The sequence below is a fragment of the Amblyomma mixtum genome, chromosome 4 (genome assembly GCF_055824585.1).
Source record: "Amblyomma mixtum isolate Tamu chromosome 4, ASM5582458v1, whole genome shotgun sequence".
NCBI lineage: Eukaryota > Metazoa > Arthropoda > Arachnida > Ixodida > Ixodidae > Amblyomma > Amblyomma mixtum.
Window position 1 is genome coordinate 92,772,693 of NC_143015.1, and position 22,633 is coordinate 92,795,325.

Consider the following 22,633-nt stretch of genomic DNA (forward strand, 5'->3'; position numbering starts at 1 on the left):
AGTAGAAACCACCTATATCAGTCCGAAGCTCAGAAATTTAGTGACAGCCAGTGTCATATAATGGCTGCTGTTCCCGATCTCCTTCCCAGAATGCCTAAGTGTAGTACAGTATGGTTTTGACTCGTTCAGTTACTGTTACACACAACCATTATTGTAGCGGTTTAATCACTGCGAAACGTGCAGTACTTCACTGTAGGAAATCATACACGCCGTGGCGTATTTTGTTTGCCATTCATGCATTAGCAGTGTTGTCTCTAAACACTCCTTTACACGAACTATTCGTTACGCAACTGCAGCGCATCGGACGGGAGTTAACGGCGCATGATAGTTAGGTAGATAGCGATGTGTAATTCATGCCGTTCATATCGACAGGTGGCATCGATGTGTACTGAAATCAGCTTCCACTTGTGGTGGACAGGAAGAGTGGTTGTTGAATTCTGGGATATTGAGGAGTTCACTCATTAACAGCCGTCACAATGGCGCTTGCTTTGCATGAGCATTTAACTGTCCACAAAGGTTGCGTTTTCATTTGTCATCAGTGCACGTTTTTCCATCCGAAATTTCACATGGAAAATGCCGGTGTCTAGTGCAACCTCTCACGTTTGTCACTTGTTGCGGCAAATGACTGGAAATAAACGAGGCGTTGAATGAGGGTGTCCATGGCCAACCTGGAGAAACAAAATAAATATTGCCGCTACTTGGTTGTGATCCCGCAGCGACGCGAACAGATCAGCTTCCCTGGCCACTGCACGAGATAACTACGCTACTGCCGCAGCCCATCACGCCTCCTATTAAACTGCAACACACTCTCGCACTGATCACGGCACGTCGCCCTACCCGATCTGTGCGCAAATTTCGAAAGGAAAGGAAACGCGCTTTCAATAGCGCTTTGAGGAGCGTGGTGCTGGTCTTCACCTGCAAAAGAACGCCTTCGTTCAATATTTTTTCTTTAGCAAAAATAAACTGCGAGAAATATTTTTTGTAGTTCATTGTAACTCAATGAATTTATTCTTGTTCTCTCAGCAAAGCGGCAAACTTTTTTTTGGTGGCTTACTGTGCGCCAATCCTGTGTGCTGAACAAAATTCTTGGCAGAGCTGGTTGCTCTATTCCTTAGGAACAGTGCAATTGATGAGAAACAGTAAGTAGGATACCCCACACCTTTGTTGCGCTCTCGCAGCTATAACTCGCTAAAAGCGCTGTGGCTAATTAATATTGCCGTCGTTAGTACTTGCTAGCTTCTTTTATTGTTCCTTATTCCGCTTTTCAGCCGTGAAGCCATCACGTATCTATACTCATCTTAAGTGAAGTGCTTTCTACGACCAATAATATGACTACATACATTAAGCGCCATGCTTTGACCAGTCGTGGACATCACTTTATAACATGGTTTACGCCTCTGTTTCTGCCAGCGTGACGTTACTGACTAAACTTAAACACGTCTATCGCATACATTCTTTCTATTACACAATACTCATTACAAACAGAAATTTCACTTTGCAGTCGTTTTCGCAGAAACAGTGACGAATTTAAAACGTTCTAATGTAGGCTGCTTAGAACAAGCACAAGATGAAGTAAAGGAAAAAAATTGCTGCCGATAAAGGGAACAATAGACTCTTAATACCTAATATATTTGCAATTAATAATCATGTCCGAGGTTTTAGGTGAAATTCAGTAAAATTGTACAGCTTTTAAAACGTATTTTAAGGATAAGTTTTAATGCACAAAACAGACAAGATTTTTTTGCCTTGGTCAAATATTTTTTTAATTCTGCCGGCATTTCCGTCTGACCTTTACTTGCGTTAAAATTTCAATTTGTGCTTTTTGCCGCCATCACCTGACAGTGCACAATAGAAAACCCGTTGTGAAAACTGTGAGCTTTGCTGGGCTGTTGGCGACGTCATGTCAGGTGGGAAGAAACGCTGGCCTGTTTTCTCGCAGCTCTCTTTGTTTCAACTTCACTTGGGCGCCTGAGAAACCACATCGGGAAGAAATGCTTTCCAATAATGCTGACAATGAAGCCGTATTCTCCTGGTTCTCTCGCTATCAAGGTAATGTTCCTTGTCCCCAATCGCAAAAAAATTAAAAGAAGAAAGTGGCGTGTAAGGACCACTGCGTGTCGGCAGTGTGTGCCATCAGAGCGGGTCCGCACGAACTGTCAATCATTCATTACCGGATTAATTAATAAAATAGGTTATTTATTAAATATTTAATTACAACGGATCAATTATTAGGCCACTAAGATGACAGTAAATAATTAGTTTGGTGAAGTAACTGATTACCTGAGTTGATAAATTAACAAATCAAGCGGTAATTTAATAGAGCCTGTGAATTGGTTACTTATTTATATAAATAAAGAATTCAGTTGCATTAAATTCAGTTGTCAACGAAATTGTTAATAAATAGGTTAATTAAATTATCAATGAATTAATCATCCCAATTAGTAAACTACTTCCTCAATTCAATGGCAATTCAAACTAAATGCTGATCAATTAATAAATTATTAATTCATTAAATGTTTAGTACTATGGTGTGCTTGCTAGACAATCTAGCAACGGGACCAACGTCCTCGGATGAGAGAGAACCGAAGTTCGAGCGAAAACACGAGTTCGAAACTGCAAAGGCGTGAAATACCGAACACGCAGCAACAGGATCGGCAGCAGTCAGAGAAATTTTTTCGCATTACTACACGTAAGAAGACTTGAGTGCACCTTTGTCATTCTTGCTCAGTGAGTAGAAAGACAAGTTCGACATCGCGCTTTTTCTCCTCCAATTCAGCCATAAAGCACTGGCTCTCCGCATGAAGCAATTGTTTCCCATCAAGCGGTGTTTATTCTAGAAATGTATTGTGATGGGTGTTGTAAAGACCCTCGTATTACCGTGAAACTCGCCTCGATTCTGCCGTAAGTAATGAGGTTATGTACCATCGCCCCATGAGCACAGCCTTTCGTAGCGAAAGCTACATTGGCTACGAACTTGCGATTTCGCTGTGGCGGTGCTCCGAGGAGGCACAGAGACCAACCTTGAGCCGTTGCCTAGCAACTGCCGCAGTTGGCGGACGCTCCTCGCTCGGAGCGCCATCTGGCATGAGGTCACACCGCGCGCCTCGACGTTGCGCTCGCCTCCGCTCCCTTCGCCAGCTGTGTCGCATGCCTGATAACACGTCGGATTGAAAAGAAGAGCTCGCGTGCATCGCAACCACAGTTGAGGCGGCAGTATGGCAGAGTATCTCAAGCGGAAAAGGGCGGCGGATGCTGCCCACGTCTCCGCGTCGACAACGGCCATTGGTTTGGTTGCCTTTCATTCCGTGTAACCTGGCTCAGCCGAGCTGAGTCAGGGCCATTTTTTCCTTTCGGGTAAGTATTCTCGTCTAGTGCAACTGTGCTTCGTTTGTGTAGAGTTCAGTGTAAATCTCAAACTTTTCTTGGTGGTGGTGAAAACTTTATTTGGAGGGAGCGGAGTTTGGGACACGTAGGTCCTTGGGCCCCCGCACGGCCCCACTGCACTCAAACGTTTATTTCCCGGAGGCTCATGACGCTGGCAGCCCGGCCTGCGGCGATGGCTTGCTTGGCCGGGTCCTCTGTTTTCTTGATGGGCAAGGTACTCTTGTATGATGTGCGCTTGTGGAGTTCGCTTCTTACGAAAGCGTGTGGGGGATGATCGCGCACTGCGGGGAGGTTGCATGATGGTGGAAGTGGTTTGAGCTTGTACGGCGCCCCTGGTAGTGGTAGTCCCTGGCACAAGATTTCAAGGTATTTAACTCAAATCACATTAGTAATGGCCTTAATGGATGCGCATGGCTGACTATGGGTAGCAGAAGTGCTCTGGAATTGTACTGATTCTAAGGGCATACGCCATGTCGGCATAGGTCTTCTGTATTCACGGCGAGGCTGATTGGTTTCAACATAAAAGCGACTTATGGGTGATGCTCTGTACACGCCTGTTGCAAGACGCAGCCCCAAGTCGTGCGCCCCTTCTCACAGTTTTAGGTAAGACGACAACGCTGATCCGTACTTCGTACATTCGTAACACCTAACATACTAGAGAATGGTGAATGTGTAAAACACACTCGGACTCCCAATGTTGGAGGAAGGGTATTGAAGGCAATGGCAGTTGCGCACTTCAATGCAGTTGCGCAACAAATGTCGCCGCTTTGTATTTCCGAGCATCTGAGGCACAAGTTGGAATTGTTGCAGACGCCGCTGACGTGATCGGTCCACATGCAGTTCCTGCACTGCAGTGGTATATCTAGGAAAGGTCGAACTGGGTGCCAAAAGTGCCTAACCTTCACGTATTTCAGTATACAGTCACCCTTGATGGTCCGCTTGATGCATTTAGACCTTCTGCTGTGCTGAGCATGAATTATTGAAATGCTGTTGATGGCCGTCGAAACATGGACAAGTAGCTGTGATAGATCGGGATGTCGACGTTGCAAACTACGCCAGATGAAATCTCGCTGTCTTGGAGGATAACAGCGCGTATGCTGATATTGCATAGTTTCGTGATAGAGGTTGGACATTCTGGTGCGCTTCACTCCTAGACATCAATGTCAATGACGTATTTATAGGAGTTTGGAAATTCGTAGAAAATATAACTGGCTTGCCTGGTCAGGAGATTCAGGCTATCTGTTGGTTGCATTGGCATAAACAAACCAGTGAGGGCCGGGGCACTTCGCGCTATCATGATCGTTGACGGGACATGACTCGGCTTGTCTGCATCGCCTGCTCTTTTCCTTGCTGCTAATGAGCGGTACAAACCCATCGTAAATAGGTCCACGAGAACATGCGGAATTTATGGTGCCTCAGCAGCTCTTTCAGGCTGGATGAACGTAGCTGCATCAGATATTTTCAAGATAAACGCTAGGTGGATTTCCACCGGCGCGAAGTAACCCCCTTCCACACTGCAACTCTTACAAGGATTCATCGAAAGCTTCGTTCTTCCAAGCCAGGAGGGGAGAGGATAAATGCACATGTACATTTCCTCTCATTGAACATTTATTTCACGAGCAACAATTTTGTTCGATAAATTTATGCTTTGTCTCATGGTGCCTCGGTACGCAGCAGAGGTGGAAAACCCTGGCGTCCCTGCGGGAAGAGGATGGCTAGTCCATGTTGGTAGTGGTTTGCAGGCACTGCTATGTGCTCATCCTTTTCTAGCCACTGCCATGCTCGTGTGTTGTCCCATGTTGTCCATCAAGCCAGTGCGCGTTGACATGGTACTCGCTTTTGTCATGATGAGAAGCGCCAGCTTGCTTTTACTGCAGGACAGCTGCAAATGCAAAGCACAGAATAAGAACATTCGACAGCGCAAGCTGTGCGAAGCACACGAAGAAAAGCTGAGTGCGGACGCTAACTCTGCGGGAATGTGCACTGACTTCGTGATTTGTAGGTCTGTGCGGCAGCATTTAAGAGCGTTCAATATCGCTATCTCTAAAAAGTCAAAGCAGTGTTTCAACTTTCAGGCAGTGTTTAAGAAAGTAACCCAATGTGACTTATCGCTGCAAGTGAAGCTGAGTACAGAAGTGGCAAAAATACACTGGCTGCTAGTAATTCTTACCAAGGACCTGCTGCTCAGCTGCGTCCCAAGTGGTACAACTCCGGGCAGTGAAGCAGGCCAAAGAGGGCTTCTGGAAACCTAGTGCTGTCAACAACTCTCAAACTGTCAGCCCTTGTAGATGAATAAAGTTTTTACTTCTCCGCTCGCTCCAAAGGACATCCTGAAATGATGCACAAATACTCATTTCGAAACCGACGCCATTGGTGCATTCCGGGTGCATCACTACGTTTAGAGTGAAATTACTACATAACACCCCTCATCATGATGTCCTCAGTATCTGCATTGCTGGGCATCACAAGGATGGTAATTGCTAAATCTAGTCACGTACATGCACATATAGTGCAGCTCTTATTTATTAAAACCAACCAGTTTAAAATATATTGTTATACAACACAGTAAAATAAAGATAGTTCTGAGGCAATAAATGTTAGGTCTTGATAATAAAGCCTTCAAAATGCATGCGCCGCGGACTTCGTGACCAGCTCTGGCTGCAAGCAATGATGCGCTCAATCGCGGAGGCAACGCATGTGCACACTAGCTACAAGGTACCGCCATCAGATGGCGCCCGAAGCTATGGCTCATCATCATCAACTTTTCCCTCTGTCGTGACGCCGTGAGCTCCCGCTATATATATTGCCATCAGTATCACCAGCTCCAGCTGCCAAAGGCACAGGAATTGTGGTAGCGTGTTAGTGAACCGTAGTTGTGGCTTTCGCGTGCTGCCACCCAGCGTTGCAATTATAGCATGATGGATAAGCAGCATAGTAGCTACACGGCTGGGAGTTAACCCTCGAGCACTGCAAGCGTGTGGCGGGGAGGAAATTAAACGTTGCCGAGAAGTGCGTCCGAGGATGCGGGAACCAAAAGGATGCATTCAGAAACAGAGGCTGCAAAAAGGGCGCTTTCCAAGGCAAGCCGTGCGAGTTTCCCGACCTGGAAAAAGAGCGGCTCTGATATGTGATGGAAGTGCGGAACAACACCTACGCGCGGACAACAAATATGCTGCGCAGCTTCTAGTGGGATGAGCGTGCACCAGATCGCACTATCAGCTCGGAGTCGAAATAGGTTTGGTTTGGTTTATGGGGTTTAACGTCCCAAACGACTAAGGCTATGTGAGACGCCGTAGTCGAGGGCTCCGGAAATTTCGACCACCTGGAGTCGAAATGCTCCGCTGGTAACGATAACTGACGAATGGTCGTAGAATAAATGCCCGTCATTCCCTTATTGGTGTGTTTGTACTTCAAAAAAAAATTTCCCGCACATCGCGTGTATGCGCCACACCCCGAAAACTGGCCCTCTAATTTAAAAAAAAAAATTGTGGCGCTTACACGTACGCGTTTATACGGCATATCCACATGAGTTGGTCCCTGTTAACGGCCATGCACCTAAAACTCATAAACAGCAGTATTTAGAAGACATATCTTGTTATTTTATTAATAGCAAGCCGGTACCCAGATTGGGAACAGGTACAATGCTTGCACGTATTAAGGGTTGATCAAATGTTCTCAAGAGACAATATCTGCTCTTGAGCACTGTAGCCAAGCAATTGCTACATCCCCAGAGTATCCTATCAAAAGCGGGGAGCAGTGTCATCCCAAGGAGCTTTGAAGCTTCATAGGCACCTCACGTGCCCTCGCATGTATGTCCACATGCCCTCGAAGGCATATGAAAGCTTGCTTTGAAAAAGCAATTAAATTTCTTTCTATGCAAGGCATGGCTTCAGATTTATTCCAGCAGTCTGTTTCTTATGGAATCCACATTCGGCTGCATATATATTACATTCCAGGCTGTGTTAAAGAAGCCGATTAATTTATTTTCCTCCAGTTATTCTTTCCCACAACTGCGCGCTGCGGATATACCATCGTGCGAAGTTTTGTCTGAAACGCTGAAGTGCTAGGCTATGGCACAAAGTAAGTGAATTAAAACCGCAACTATTAGGTCAAGGACACCTTTCTCGTGCTTCTCTTGCTTGCATCGCTTTGCAGCTTTGCCTTAGTGCAATAAGTGTCCATGGGGCCCAGTGCCTTTTCCAAATATTTAATTTGTTTGCACCGCAGATGTCAGCGTAGGTTCTCTACAGGCAAGCGGCTTCGTGTCTGTGCACAAAAATAAAAACCATTAATATACTTGAGTGTAGACATCCTACACACTCTAAACTTACACCGGGGTGTGGGTACGTTTCCCCTCTGTACAGCTGCGATGTTTTAGCGCAACTCATGGAGCAGACTTGTTCATTGAAACCGTTTAGCGCAAACTGTGCTAGACTCAAGAGACATGGATGATTGCCCCTATTGGGCGGAACATTGCACGGGCAGCGTATTCATAACTGAATGACCAGTGTGGCGTGGCAAAGACTACCGAGTGCCTTAGTAGGTGGGCCAATAGATACCAAACAAAGAGGTGATCGGTGGTTTATGCGACGCTGTAGCTCAAGATTTTCTAGCTAAATTTTTCAACAATTGAAAATCCCTTGCCTTGGCCATTAGAAACGCACCTCCTATTTTGAGCAGATGGGGTTCGCCTTCGGTGCCTCCTTTGTTTGCACGAATTACGTCACCTAGACACCTTGAACGAGATATGTAGAGTTTGAAATCTCCTCACGGCTCGTCACAGATGTTGCCTTCTTTCAATGCCTCAAGATATATCAAACCCAAAGAAAAATTATCTTTTTCTTTGTTTTGATTGGACAGTGTTGAATGCATAACTTCACCTTGACGCTGAAACCTGCGAAAGAGATTCAGCCAACATATCAGTCGCAAAGAGTTCATGATAGGCTACGTAATGTGCTAAACTAGGCGGAAGCTGTGGTCGTGCTATTCGTTGCAGTTTGTTCGCGCCTATGACGGCATGTATAAGTTTATGACTAACTTTGTGGCCACCTTGCCATCACTACGTTCACAAGCTCACCTCTGGTCGTGAATGCGTGAGGTCACGTGAACGAATGTCGAATGTCTACGCCACGGAAGTTTTCTTAGAACAGTTTATGTTGTAAAAAATCACATACCAGTGTTTTAGGACAATAGCTGCATGCGAAGCTTTCTTAAATCAATATGCAGGTTGGTCAAATGACCGAATAGTCTGTAGAGGGCTACCTACTTCTTGTTCTCACCGCTTTGTATCGGTGGCTGTTTTCATCGTCCTAGCTGCTGAAGCGGGCTGGCTCTTGTCGCGTCATCCATGTGACGACTGCACAGGTTACAATGCAACGGGTGGACCTTCACTGATGGCTCGATCAGCAGAGGCTTTTCCTCCTGCTAATTTACAAAGGCAGAGCATGCTCATTACAAATTCAGCTGCTACTGCAGCTTTACAGGTGATAACAAAATTACTAGGAACAAGAAAACAATAAAAGCTGCAATGCTTTTCTGCTTAGAGATGTCACCATATGTCATGCGTTGGGGTGCGCAGGTTGATGTGTAGCGAGGAATATTCAATTGCTGGTGAAAGAATGAACAAGGTAGTTTTGTGGCCCACGCCGGCTCCGGTCTACACTACGCAGTTGGGCAGATGAGATCTAGAAGTCTGCGGATTAAAGTGCTATGTCTGGCGCATGAAAGGGTTAATTTTAGGAATATAAGAGAGATTTGACATGCAATTGATGTATTTGGGCTTATCACGCTAATTACTCTTGTAAATTGTCACATTTAAAGCCCCAAAAGGCTATGGAAATGCCGTAAAGTGCGATTGAATTCAACCACCTGATACTCTTTGATGTGTCCTGAAGCTGAGCGGCATGCGGGCGGTTTTGCAATTCACCTCCATCGTAATACAGTGAGCTTGAGGAAGCGGGTACGTTACCCCAGGGGCCTTGAGATAACAAGCCGAGCGCCAAAGCCATTCAGCTACCGTGGCGGGGCTACTACAGACACCCTGAGATTGTTTAATGTGCTCTAGAATATCATTGCACATCCGTGCTTTACGCCTTTGCCTCTATCCAAACAGAGCTGCCACGGAGAGTATGATCTGTGGAACTCGCCAAAGTAATGAATAGTTTATATTACTTTTGGGCGGTGGAGCATTGTGCCTCTCAGCAGTTGTAAGAGTGTAGCCAACACACATAAACACCTAGCTGAGAGACAAGCACTCTAATGTTCCTGTGCACTTCGAAAACTTCACAAAAATATTACAGATTGCACATCGCCTGGAAAACAGGAAAAACCTCAAAACGTCACAGCAAAGTGTCGCGCCAATACACAACGGGAGTGGTCACAGCGATAGTACGCGTCAACACACAGTGCAGTATGCAGGCAAATAAGCTAGTCTCTACTCACCTTTTGTGCCGCAGCAACAGTTAGATTAGAGCAGATTCATGTACTGGAGCAGTGCGCTCACGAGAAGTCGCTGCAGGCAACGAAGAGCCCACTGCTGCAAGCGGGGAGGTGCGAAGCGGCCGGCGATTGTGCTCAGCCTTGGCTTCCAAAGAGGACGCAGAGTCTGCGCTGGAGAAGGCGGTGAACGATGTTAAGGACATCGCGGATGGATACGTACATTGGAGAAAAGTTGGTTCGTAGCTCAAAACAGTGTAAATTCCCGGTTTCAGTGTAAATCCATTGTGGAACGCGGACCCTGGTGAGGTGGCTTTTACGAGCGGCGTGTCGGACGCAGGAAACTAGCCTTGTAGAAGACTCTCGGAATTGGCTACCTAACTCTCGAGGAAACGCCAACTACTCTGACCGAAGTGGAAGCTGTACTGAATTCCCGCCCACTTACTCATGTTTATACAGAGCCATATGAACCTGAGCCTCTTTGCCCCGCTATGTTTCTGAATGGACGATGACTGACCTCACTACCGGCGCTGCAACGAAAGGAAATTGCTGCACTGACATGCAACCACCTGCGACATGTGATGTCGAATCGTGGTAAAGCGTTGGAGAGGTTCTGGAAGCGCTGGTGCTCTGAGTGTTTAAAGGAGTTGCAGCTGACGCATTCCAGAGGCATTCGAAGTGGAAAACATGTTGACATTGGCGACGTGGTCCTCTTAAAAGAAACTCTGCAGCCGCGCCAACTGCGGAAGCTCGGAGTAATTCAAAGGGCTTTCATTGGAAGAGACAACAGGGCAAGAGCTTTTGAGGTCCGAATGGCAGGGAGAACAAAACTTCGGCGTCTAATTCAATTAATATACCCTCTGGAACTCCCTGGTTAGCAAATGACTTCGTCATTTCGGGGAGAGTGTCGGAGACGAAAAGGGAGACAAGATGCGGCGCCATTCGACATGCAATTTCGTCGGCCAGGGACCCTTGTGCATGTGCGCGTGTGTGAGCGTGTGCGCGCGAGCCGACCAAGCGGCAGGCGCCTGAAGGGGGTTCCCGCGGCCGTCCCTCGGCGACTGTCCCTGAACCGGGCGGCGGGCTGTGAGGTCGGGCAGCGCGGTTGCCGGTCGCCGTTTTCCGGGAACTCTGACTGTCCAAGGTCGGCGAGGCGGGAGCGGTGGCAGGAGAGGGAGAAAGGACTCGGCCCGGCATCGAAAGACAGTGGTTTTGTGAGAAGCTCAACGGAAAAGCCGTGCTTCCAATCTGTTCTGTAAAGTTTTCTTGTTTTACCGTTCGTGCTTCCAACCTGTTCTGTAAAGTTTTCTTGTTTTACTGTTCGGCCAATTAAACCAGTCAAGTTTTATCGGAGTTCCTTCTCTGTGAGCGAAACTAACGAACGCGTACGTAGAGCACGTACTCTCTCACGTACAGCTAGAATAGGCGCACGCAGTCATGAACCGCACCACACAAGAAACCTAATGAAATATATCCAAATGGTAGTGCAGGCAATTCGTGTGGTGCACACAGTGCCAATCCTGGCAACCAACTGCATGCCTCCACTGTTGCTGATGTCACGAGGCGCATGAAATTACCCCGTATGCTTGTGGCTCGAAGAGTTAAAGAGGCCGATGCTAAATTGTTCCCGAGACTATGTTGCCGAGAACAAAATACGTCAAACAGTGGGGCACTTCGGAAGGCAGTCAGCGTATGCACTGGCTTGTGATAGCCTTCGTGTGAAAACGAAGGCTGTTAAAAATATGCACAGGGAGGTCAGCGGACGGCCTCGCAATAAGACGGTAATGCGTACCTCGACAGACATGAGATAGCTGATGGGTGATGGAATGGTTTGGTTATACTAAAACTTGGTTATGGCGTTCAGATAATTATTTAAAAATATTTCACACAAAATATACACACAGAATCCACTCAGAATTCACACAGAATATACAAAGGGTCTCAATTGCTCAGGGGCTGCGCCATTCTGATGCTCAGCTTAAGTTCACGAGCTTAATTACGACCGCTGCAGCCACTGCTGAATTTGGATTAAGGTGAAATGAAAAATTACCGCGAATCGACATTTTCTGGAAAGGTGCGCTCAACGGCGGAAAAGGTCATTTTTAGAGCAATACTTGATAGTACTATGCTGAACTGTAACCATAATGAATGCATTCACAAATACAGCACTATTTTATATTACTTGTAAGCTGTCAGAGTATCAAAGTATCTATATGTGCCAGGAGATGGCGTTATTCAATGTATCTAGTCAGCCATGTAGCGGTGTTTGCAAGGGCTTTAAATTGTCCCACTTCAAAGCTGCGTAGAGCGGTGCTTCTAGACTGTCTCGGGTTGCGACGTAGAGAAACTCGACAGAACAGACGTGGAATCATATGAATGAGAGGCGCAACAGCTGTTGCCCTGTATGACTACTTTGGTGCTTTTACTGCAAATGATGCCTTACTCAAAGGCGTGGCTGCACCAACCAGCAAAAATTTGCTGGAGGGTGAATGATGCTGGTAGTTGGTGCACGGGTATTGGTGGAGGTGGGTGAAGGCAGGATGCGGAGTTGGCTTCTAGGCGGTGATCCACAATGGGCAGCTGGATTTCCCACTAAGTCTTTGATCTTTATTTTACAAATCATGTGCTTCTCCCTTTGCTGCATGGGTTTCTAACTGGTGAAGGTCTTGTGGAAGGTGTAAGTAGGTGGATTAATGCTGGGTGGGATGTTTGGAGGGTAGAGTAGGGACAGTGGTTGGTGTATGGCATCTCTGGAGAGTGAAGGTGGGCGAAGGTGGATTGCAGAAGTGAATTGAAGGAAGTAGTAGGCGGTAAGCACCCCAGAAGGTGGGGGGAAGATAGGTGCGGAGGTGCTACTGGAGGCGACAGAAGCTGCATGATGAAACTCATCGCAGGATAGCTCTAATCGTGCAGTTCATCAAGGGCTATAGTGCTCCTGGCGCCATACTCACGGGCTATGTGTGTACACTGTAGAGCCCAGTGCGACAGCTGGTTGTGCCTGCGCGTGACGTGACGGTGGCTTTCTAAATGGCCTGGAATAGCGGCTGGTGACACCTGCAGAGAAGGAATGATGAATATCAGGCATGGCGCTGCGGGAACGCATTGACACAACGGCACACTCAGAAGCGGTTCCTCGCAGCACTGTAGATGTGCCCACAGGGTTCAGGAAACGAAAAAAGGCAGTAAGTACAGAAAATACGGCTATCGCACGCGTGTTCTGAGAAAATTCACGATGATAAATTGAATTATCATACAATGAGCCGATAAAGTGACCAGTGGTGTGCGGCAGCGAAGGCGCAGACAAGGCAGCGAATCCAAAGCATTAGAGAGTCTGAGGAATTCTCTTAGTTTCTTCAATTCTTTTATATCCTTTTTTCAGAGGACGAGACAGGACAAAAAGCTGTGGCAACGGCTTGACGCAAGTCCTGCCCCCTTACAAGTTGGCATTGATGAAGATATGGTGATGGCACAAATATTTCACAGGCAAAAAACAAAGGGAACACAGAAGTATTACGAAGATTGTAAGCACCTAATGAGGGCGCAGCCGGCATTGAAAATGAAATTGAGTGGGCATGTTCGAACAGTTGTCACTCAAAACAATTATGTGGGAACGTCTCAAATATACTACACACTTCACATAGGTATAGAGGTAAAAAAAACTCAATCATGGAATTCCGATTACAAACAGGATCAAACAACTCTTGCTGCAGCCGATTTAAGAATAGGGAAGCTTGTAATGATTACTTGCAATAGTTTTCTCGTGGCGTGGACACAATCCCCGTTTCACCATAATGGGTCTGGCGACAAGATTAATTATTTTTGAGCCACTAATTCCTCGGTTAAAACCAGCGATGGTTTTAACCGAGGACTTGAAGCATGCCAGCAACCAGTCTCTATAGATTTTGAAAATGGGAGGAATATCATATATGGCAAAAAGAGATCATGGGAAGTATAAGGGTAAGGGACATTTGCTAAACATCTCAAGGCTTTTTTCTAGAGTAAGTGCATATTAGACAAATTTGTGTCACCAGTAGTGCCCCAAACGAGGTAACAATATTGGAGTCAAGACAACACTAGGGAATTGGACAGCATGATTTTGATTTTTTTGGGAAGTATGCTTTTGAATCTGCATAAGACCCGTACAGCAGATACTTTATAACAAAGATCTTCTATGTGCTTATTCCATCTTAAGCGCACTGAAAGTTGACACCTAGGACCTTTGCAGAATCAACTCTTTGCTATATATTGGTGCCTAACTGCATATTAAGTAGCTCGGAAATGAGTTTTTCTTTCGGCAAGTTTAGCACAATCTTTGATTTGGATTTATCCCAAATAGACTTGCATCAACTCGTGTCTCAATGTCGGCCAACACTTTATTTGCACAAAGTTCGATGCCACTTTCACAACTACCTGTATCCAAAACAGATGTATCATCCGCAGAGGATACAACCTGCGCATTGTTTGTGTAGCGGATTACGTCGTTTATGTATAAATGGCAAATAAAAGTGGTACTAGAAAGCTCCCCTATGGTACCCTGGAGTTAATGTGCGCTGTAGATGACTTCACATTGTTTAGTTCTGCATATTGCGTTATATATTAGAAATATATTTTCAGCAAGTCTTGCGCACTCCCACGGAAACTGTCAGTGTGAATCTAGGAAAGGAGAATATTGTGATTGACTGAATCAAATGCCTTTTAAAGTTAATGTATACAGGGAATCCCAGCTAACTTGGACCAAGATTTATAAAAAAAACTGCGTTCTTCGGAGCTAAAATCACGTGGATGTAGTTAGGGTTTATCTAAAGTTACAGTACCATTTTTTTCGGGCGTCCTATTTGAATAACTACTCGATATAAATAAATTAACTTTTTAAATATAGCTTGAAAGGTTCAGGCGTCAATAGGAAAGTTGTGGAGTTCCACAAATATTGTCCGACTCAGGCACTAACAAGGAGATAGACTTATTAGCGTGGCCGTTTTTATTGGAGAAAAAGAAAGCCCACGGTGTTTAAAAAATACCATGTGACATCGCGCTCCCTGCGCCCGGATGCGCCGCGATTACAGCGCTCCCATCAGTGCATTGCAAAAAACTACACTCGCTTCGCGCTTTTCGTGCCGCCCAAGACAGAGCTTCGCGTTGTGCTTGGTTCCAAGGTAAGCGCCAGCGCCAGTTGAAAGAAAGCACAGCTCCCGTTTCTGCGGCGATAATTGCACTCTCACGTTTGCAGAATGCATGCGGAGGAACGATGGCAATTTCATGAGTTTGAATTTGGGAGCAAGATCCCCACAAGCAAAGATGTATATAACAAGCCTGATAACGTCTTGTGAATTACGCTGAAAAACAGGAGCCGCGCGTTCTTTCAATTGCCGCCCGAACCCACTGGGAACTATGCACAACGCGAAGCCCTGTCTTAGGCAGCAAGACGTGCGAAGCTTGTGGTTTTTACAAAGCACGGATGAGAGCGCTGTAATCCCGGCGCATCCGGCGCACGGAGTGTGCTGTCACATGATATATTTTTAAAATCCGCGGGCTTTCGTTATTCCCGAATAAAAAATGCAACGCGAAGTCTCTCTCGTTGGAAGTGGTGCCTAGGTTCGACAATATTTGCGGAGCTCCACAACTTTCCTATTGACGTCTGAACGATTCAAGCTAGATTTAAAAAGTTATTTAGCTCGACTAATTAATCAAATAGAAGGAGTGAAAAAAATGGTATTGCAACTTTAGATAAACCCCAAAAACATCCACGTGAATTCAGTTCGGAAGAAGGCTTAGTTTTTTTATGAATCTTGGTCCAAGTTAGCTGGGACGCCCTGCATATACACGCACACACCTGGCAGAGGTTGCCGACCGCCCGGTGTGCAGTCTTGAGACGAAGTAAGAAAAAAATGCTAAACGCCGGGAATGCCCAATATAAACACTATCGCACTAATAATTGCTGCAATTCCGACCAGGAAGTGCCATAGCATGAAGGCCGCAAAGCAGGGCACTGCTAAAAATTCGGTGTGGCTTAGCTTGGTTAAGCCCGGTAATTGCGAAAGCAATATCCGTACCTACGCCATGGTACAGCTGGTAGTGTAGCTGGTTGTGGTGCTTGTGGTTAGACTTGTGGTGATGCATCGGTTATACAATCCAATCCAATGCAATCTAATCCAATCCAATCTAAATCAATCCAATCCAACTCAATCCACTCCAATCCAATCCAATATTATCCAATCTAATCTAATCTAATCCAGTCCAATCCAATCCAATCTAGTGCAATCAAGGTCAAATGAAGGTCAATGGTGGTGACCGCCGCGGCACGATTGTGGTCACCGCAGCGGCACGGCAAAGGCGTGAAAGTGCAAGCAGTATTGCTTTCGCAATAAAAGAGAGAGGAATAATGAGGAAGAGGAATACATGGAGCACGACACTGCGATCATTGGTTATTCGGCTGGTGCTCTAACTCCGTGCGGTGCGGTGAAAAGGCTCACCCTTCTCGTGTGTTGCCTGAAGCGGCCCCCGTCTCTCGCAGGGCCTGGCCCAAGTGGTTGTCGGCCGACGCTGTGGGGCTGGGCAGCTGCCGAGATTGGTTAGCCACCACCTGGAGTGAAGAATGATTTCCACAAATGCCAACTCAATGGGGGATCCGATTAAGGGGCGGATAGGTACAAATGTCGCAGTTGCACCCTTCCGGGAATCAGGAACAGGTGACAAAAATTCCGACTGGGTCGTTCCTCCCGAAACCTTTGCCCACTTAGAAATTGAATGCGCAAATGCTACACATAAAAAAAAAGTGGCAGCTGTATAGGTTTCGTTTGCAGCTGTATGGCTCCGCTTCGCTTGATGGAAATAAACAGTCACTACCATATTCCGAACATTTGTGTACAGACTCGCACGCCTAAAGAAGCATACATAGGTAATCCCCTCGAGAGAAACTTACAACACACTATTGATCAATAACATTTCAGGCACGTATGCTCTTGCAGATATTTGGTATTACAAAACACGGTGCCCTTTCAACAGGCACTGATTACAGATGCACAACAACGCAAACAACACTTATCTTCCCGCTCACATCCGCGCACGCCTCTGTCCAACGAAAATTACAAAATGGAAAGAGCTGAAATTTTTAAGCCGGAATATGTTTTAGCGCAGCACATAAAGGGAACAAGCGTGGACTGGAAGCGTTTTTTTATCAGATAAAAGGCTGATGTGTGTATCAGCGACACGTGAGTGTGGCTGAAACGAAAACGATATTTCTCGGCGATATAGGCGTAAGATTGTGAAGGTTATTGCATAACGAATGACTGCATTACTCTATATATGTACGCGCGTTGTTTCTAAACAGTTGTGAATTTTAACACATATCTTGTTCCCTTATGTGCTGCACTAAAAGTATTCCGCTTTTAAATCATGAACCAAGTAGGCCCTAAGCAAACGCTGCTTAAATAGCTCAGATTGAGGAAGCTATAAAAGCGAATGACAAGGAGATTCGAGTAGAGACATGTGGACAAGTTTACAAGACCTCGTCTTTACTAATAATGGTATGCAGCCCTTACGGACGACCCAAAGGAGGAGCAATGCCCCCGTGTGATTCAGACAATCCATACAGTATTTCTTTTCTCCCCACAGCTTCAATTTCAGCTGACTGACGCCGAATGTCAGTGCATAAAACCAGTACACACGTCGCCTACGTATATTAAACAGTGGAGCTTTCGCAGTTCCGTCGTTTGGTGGGAGCACACGTTACAAGCAGCAAGTCTGTAGAGTTACACTTAATGTCACAGCGCGCGTAAACAAAAACGCCAATGGGGGTGGCACGGCAAACTCCCAGCGGTATTTAATTGCCTGCAGCACACTGGAACATATCTTTTGCAGTTATTTCGTTACTGGAGCGCTGGGCACCACTAGCACGAAACTACTCCCTCGCTTTGCCCTTCTAGTTGGTGGTCGGACGAATTGTTCAGTCGAATTCAGTAAAACTGCTTCGTTCGCACATGCCACTTGCAGAGAACGTCATCATTATCATCATCATCATTTATTTACCCTTAAGGCCCCCAGGGGGCATTACATAAGGGGGGGGGGGCGAACAGTAATCAAGTCACAAAGAACAAAGTTGGAACATAAACTTATACCCGTGCCACACGGACAGATTTAATGCCATTAAGTGCTTACTGCCTTAAGTTTTAATGGCATTCGTGCGGTGCCACACGCATGAATTTAATGGCATTAGCCTTACTGCCATTCGCGACCTACTGAGTTCGCCACAACTCATTTGCCCGTGCAATGTGTACTCTCGTTCCCAATCTACACGCAGAAAAGCATGCAGCTTTGTCAGTAACAACTTCCTAACCAGTAGGAAATGGTTAATTGTTAACTTTAAGCCAGATGAGGCATCTATACCGCATTTTCGATGCGAAGAGCGCCATTCTTAACCAGCCTTATTGAGTGGTACTCTTGACTTATGTGCTGACATGCGAGGTTATGGCAACTTTTTCGACTTGTAAAGCAGGAACAGCCATATTTTATGGAAAATCGTTTTTACATTACATTTGAACATGATTCCCGATATATTGTGCTCATTAGGAATGTTTATATTCAGTTGAAACTTTTGACTACCTTGCAAGCGTTATCGTCATCGTCACTTTCAATAATGGCATTAAATGTGGACGTGTAGCACCAACTCCGAAAATAATGGCATTAACAAACTTACGGCCTTAAGCATTTACTGCCATTTCTTGTGCGCGTGTGGCACGGGTATTAGACACATGCAGATACAGCTGTGAACACTTCAAAAGAAAAACAAGCGAGTAAGTAGGTAAACACAAGAAAAAGAAAGAAAAAAGGAAAGAAAAAGAAAAAGGGCCTTCAACAGGAATCATTTGGGGAATAAATCAATTAACATCTGTTTAAATTTTAGGGAATTAACTTCATTCACAACACTGTCAGGAAGGACATTCCACTCGGCTATGACAGCTGGCAAGAACGAGGAATTGAACGCATTGGTTGAACCATGAATGCGTTGAATACTACGGCAATTAAACAAACGTCGCGATGATCTTAAAGGGGGCAAAATTAGGCTCTCACGCAGTTGCGGAAAATTATAATAAAGTTTATGAAATAGACAGAGCCTTGCTATCTTACGACGGGATGCCAAGGAAGGTAAACCAACGGAGGATTTGATTCGTTTGTGGTAAATAAAAGAGTGGTCATATCCAGGTTTAACTCTACTGTTCGTCCCGGTTCTTCCAACGCGAAGACTAGTCGAAGTCGCGAACGACGTACGCGGACATGAAGCACCGCTCACCTTGCTGGTCTGCAGCACGGAAAGGCTGATGCTCCGTCGCACAGGCTGCACTGCAACGCCTCCCACTGGGCGATGTGAGGGGGAGGGTGTCTGCATCCTGGATATGATCTTCCTCTGCACCTGTAACGGCACACCAAAGCAAAAGTGTCGATAAGCGCGCTCATGAAGTCGCGTCTCGGGGTACGGGAAGAAGTGAAGTCTAGAGCCGGTGAAAAAGCGCATCTCCGAGGGGCGCTGTAATGGTTGGCAAAGCGGCAACACGCATCCCTCATGTTCAGTGGAGCGACTTCCTGCATATGAAGAGCTGAGCAGAGCGTGAAGACTCCACACACAGACACAGCCATTTGAAAAAGAACGCTAAGATAACGTGCCCATATTTGGATGCAGCGCTATATGCCACGTCGTCGTCAGCGGCTCACACACGCTTTCGAGCTGGAAATTGAACTGTTCCCTGAAAATTGTGTCCACACAGTATCCGAAAGCTTTGGAGTTGATCATGGCTTTTATGTATTTATTTGTCTGTGCTTTGTCTCGTCGTAAAGCAGGCCCAGTAACACGCAAGCTTAAACATAGTCCGGCCTTTCAAGCTTTTAGCAAATCACAGATGAGTGAGATAATGCTTAGGCTAAGTGTACCTTCATTGTTAGGACACGTTCACCAAAACGCTCACTAAGGTGATCGAACAAATTAAGACAATTTTCAGATGATTATTTATCTTCATCTGCACCATTACTCTTCGGCAGGGAAAAACCTTCATTGTTAGGACACGTTCACCAAAACGCTCACTAAGGTGATCGAACAAATTAAGACAATTTTCAGATGATTATTTATCTTCATCTGCACCATTACTCTTCGGCAGGGAAAAATAAAAATAACATTTTCAGATATCGAGCAATACAAAAGTATTTCAGCGCAAAACAATTTTTATCACTCATGTAATTGTAAGTTTCATTATTTGTGGCACCCATATTTAGCCATCACTATTAACAACCAAAAGGCGCCACCACCTTCGCAGGCAAACACCTCCTTTCAACACGTACTGTTACGTGCGGCAAGCCGATGAAGAAAGGACTACATGACGTATGGCGATGGAATGATTTATTGGCGGCGGCCCTGGCGCGAGCGCTCCGTGCCGCGCCAGTGCCAACTTGGTCGTCTTCCATGCCATGACAAAATTATTATTCTCTACAGTCTCGGACTTATAGCTTTGCGAACAACTTTGCCATCAGCAAAATTATTGCTGCTTCCGTAGATTGTCACTCTCATTAAATAATTATTGTCTGTTCTCTGTTTATTCACAATATAGTTTTTAATTTCTTATCAAACCATTTTCATTGAATAACCAGGTTCTCGTTTCAAGGACGTATTTGTTTTAATTTCTCTTGTTTTAGGCCTTTTTCCTACACAACCACACTGGTCTGTGTGAATACTGTGTTCTCTTCTGCTTTGAGGATATTGCGGTCTAAAACATTAAAATAACGTTTTTTGCCTAAATTTTAACTTCAATTTCTAAACCGTATAAAAAATCAATAAATAACAGCCGCCATTTCCAGTAGCGTAACGCCGTAGTACGAATATCTCGAAGCAGGGCGCTGGTAAACAGCCATAAAAACCCGAAAGACACAGTTAAGGCTGTTTACTGGGGAGAAGGCGCAAGCCCTCCCGGTCTTTTTATGAATGCGGTCGCCGCGCGCGCTTCGGCGTGATGTAACCCGATGCCACGCAGCCGCCAATTCTAACTCAGCATGGCTCTACGCAGGCGCCGCAGCCGTCCTGGTGGCGCGCTAACAATGTGAAGGCAGTCGCCGCCGTACTGCGGTCCGCGCTCCACCGTAAGGCCATGGCGTGATAGCTGGTGGGTTAATGCCCGTATATGCACAGTACAGATTCCTAGGAGTCCTCCTGGTGCAGTGCAGCTGCGGTTAAGCGCAGCGTTACTGTCTTGAGATGGAAGGTGCTGCCGCCCGTGGGACTTGTGCGATCTGGGTAACTCTTAACGAGCAACCTCATGTGACCGATCATTAATTTAACTGCCTTCTTTTAAGTGTATCATCGAGTGTTATCACACACACACATGCACACTCAAGTTTTCTCACAATGGGCCAAGTAAGGCTGACGCCTGAATAACAGGGAAAAGCATAAGCTGCGTAGCACGATAATGGTATCATCTGACTGACCTCTTTCCGCCCTTTCCCAACTGTGGTGGAATTAGATGAAACCCGGGCTGCCTGCGCCACTCGTTCGACAGGCCGCGAAATGAGCTCGACGAGAGGCCCACGGGGATCAGCGGCAGAGCTTGGCACAAGCCGCCCTCGGCTTGCCTGCGTTTTGAAAGAAGCCTGAGTTTACTAGAGAAAAACTCGGAGTGTGATCCAGCTTAACGGCGGCGCTGCACACGAGACACCACTGCATGCTTCCAGAAGGGAGGCCATTGGCCAACAAGGCCATTTCTTCGAAAACGCCGAGCGCTTTCACCTTGACCTCATGACAATGCCCTAACAAAACAACCAACACTGATGCCCATACTTTGTTGTATTCCTTACACACGCATACATAGGTAATATGAGCTTGGAGCATAATACGCTTAGCTGTTTATGCGCCATGAAACCCAACACAGGAAAACACAGGTAATAACTGAGAGGGAAACAGATAAAAAATTATCGATGAACACTTAAAACACTTACCAAGATCAACGCATTCTATAATGCAAACGAAGGCCGAAATAACCACTTTATAATCTTTACAATGAAAAAGAAAAGGGACGCGATATATGAGCAAGGGACCGGAAGACACCACAACAAAAATGTGGCCACCGGAAAAACATTGACGCGAAAAAAAATTCACAAAAAGGAAATAGAACTGCCGCTATCGGGAATTTTCGACGCAACTAGCAGCGCCGCTAAGCGTTACAGCCTCCGCGGCTTCATTAGAAAAAGCGGTATATTTTGGTACAACTGATCGTACAGACAATGAACAAGGTTTTTTCTCACGGGTTAGATTCTATAGCTTACCCCCAGTATTTCTCAAACGCAGCCACGTTTCAGTGTCTCGTCCATCGTTTTTTCCCAAAACCATTCTACGTTTAAACAATGCGCGCCTATGGAAATGACCAATATTCTGAGTACTTTTGGGTGCCAATTTCTGAATAATCTATAGTTCTGATCGCTTTTTTTTCAGGAGCTTAAAATTTAATAGCGTCTGTATGACCATTACACTTCGCGGAGCATGCACCCAAGGAGAACAAACACAGGCAGACAATAAACTCTTAGCTGAGTGGAAAGGCCGGAGTTCCTTATAACGCAGCAGGTCAGCCCCGCCGCCGGGTGGGTAAGAGCTTATGCGCAAAGGCGACCCAGTCAGCCCGTTGGACGAGTCCAACCTGAAGGCCCAGCTCCGAGCTGCGCAGCGCGGACTGCAACTTGACTTTAGGTGAGAAATGAGAAATAAAATGAATGAGGAGAGGAAAAAATAAGAAGGCACTGTCGCGTCTACTTTTAACGCGAAGCTTAAACGTCCTCTTAATTTTTT

At 45.9% G+C, this 22,633-nt stretch overlaps 2 long non-coding RNA genes across 4 annotated transcripts; both read right to left on the reverse strand.

The window, feature by feature from the left end:
- Positions 1-5,300: 5,300 nt before the first annotated feature.
- Positions 5,301-14,542, reverse strand: LOC149347438 (uncharacterized). 3 transcript variants are annotated; one of them, XR_016292526.1, is made up of 4 exons: positions 12,771-14,542; positions 9,826-9,988; positions 8,651-8,808; positions 5,304-5,714 (listed from the first exon to the last, which is right to left on the reverse strand). It is a non-coding gene; the product is annotated as an uncharacterized LOC149347438 (long non-coding RNA). The 3 variants fall into 3 exon arrangements; XR_016292525.1 differs by having other exon boundaries at positions 9,826-9,993; XR_016292524.1 differs by lacking the exon at positions 12,771-14,542 and having other exon boundaries at positions 5,301-5,714; positions 9,826-10,135.
- Positions 14,543-15,639: 1,097 nt separating this feature from the next.
- LOC149347439 (uncharacterized) lies at positions 15,640-22,553 on the reverse strand. The gene is made up of 3 exons (XR_016292135.1): positions 21,283-22,553; positions 19,106-19,225; positions 15,640-16,399 (listed from the first exon to the last, which is right to left on the reverse strand). It is a non-coding gene; the product is annotated as an uncharacterized LOC149347439 (long non-coding RNA).
- Between the last annotated feature and the right edge of the window lie 80 nt (positions 22,554-22,633).